The following is a 932-nucleotide window of genomic DNA, read 5'->3' as shown; positions in this document are numbered from 1 at the left end:
GACTATCACAGAAGTAGCGTGTCAGGATGGGGATATGCTGCGTGATAGAGATCCAATCTATTAATCCTTGGGTTTGATAGAATACCTTCTCCCCCAGTATACAGAAACACGCCCCCCCCCCCCCCAAAAAGTCCCCCTGCTGTTGCCATCCCCTGCCGCGCCCAAGCCCCCCCCCAAACCCCCCCCCCCTCCCCCCAATTAACAAAAAAAAACCCCCCCCCAAACCCCCCCCCCTCCCAACCCCCCCCCCCCCCTTGCCTTCCCCCCCCCCAGCCCCCCCCCCCCCCCTCCCCCCCCCCTTCCCACCATCCTTCCCCTCCGTCCTTCGTCTCACCCCACCCACCCCCCCCCCCACCCTCTCCTGATTCTTGTCTCCTTCAATTCTCCTCCCATTTCCAGTCACGGCGGTTGACAAGTCGACTTGCGCCACGGAGTACCCGTGTCACTGGCCGTGTCGGCGGCGGGGTGGGGGAGCTCGTGTCCGATGGAGATAGGGGACTCTCCTAGGGGACTCTCCGGAGGGAACAGCCGCTGAGGGGCACTGCCGGCCGGCAAGCACAGCAGGCGAGGAGCTCGTGGAAGGTGAGGATGATGCGGGGGGATCATAATTGCTAATGATAGTGAAAGGAGAGCGCATGACCGATGGTAATCTGCCAGCCAACGAATGACACTGACACAGTGAACTTTACAGCGAGGCCGTCTGTATAGATTGGTCCGGTAAGTTTGCTGAGCCAGTGACACGCGGTCATCAGTTGGATCAACGGCTACGTCCTTTCCGTTCTGCAGGCTCAGATCTGCTACGTGTCGCATGATCTGTGATCAATGGCTACATCCATGTGCTACATTCTTAATCAAGGAAAGCATCCTGAAGAATCTGCAACCGTGCCCTTCAGTCCCCAATAAATAGAGACAGGGCGCCGTCGGAGTCTAGT

General features: G+C 59.0%; 1 protein-coding gene across 1 annotated transcript in view; it reads left to right on the top strand.

The window, feature by feature from the left end:
• Window positions 1–932, top strand: part of GUITHDRAFT_80703 (hypothetical protein) — a gene marked incomplete at both ends in the record, with an annotated part of 3,023 nt that overhangs the window by 1,064 nt on the left and 1,027 nt on the right. The window lies entirely within an intron of this gene.

The sequence above is a fragment of the Guillardia theta genome (genome assembly GCF_000315625.1).
Source record: "Guillardia theta CCMP2712 unplaced genomic scaffold GUITHscaffold_150, whole genome shotgun sequence".
NCBI classification, from domain to species: Eukaryota; class Cryptophyceae; order Pyrenomonadales; family Geminigeraceae; genus Guillardia; species Guillardia theta.
Note: the sequence above shows the minus strand (reverse complement) of the source record. Positions and strands in the feature narration are given on the sequence as shown.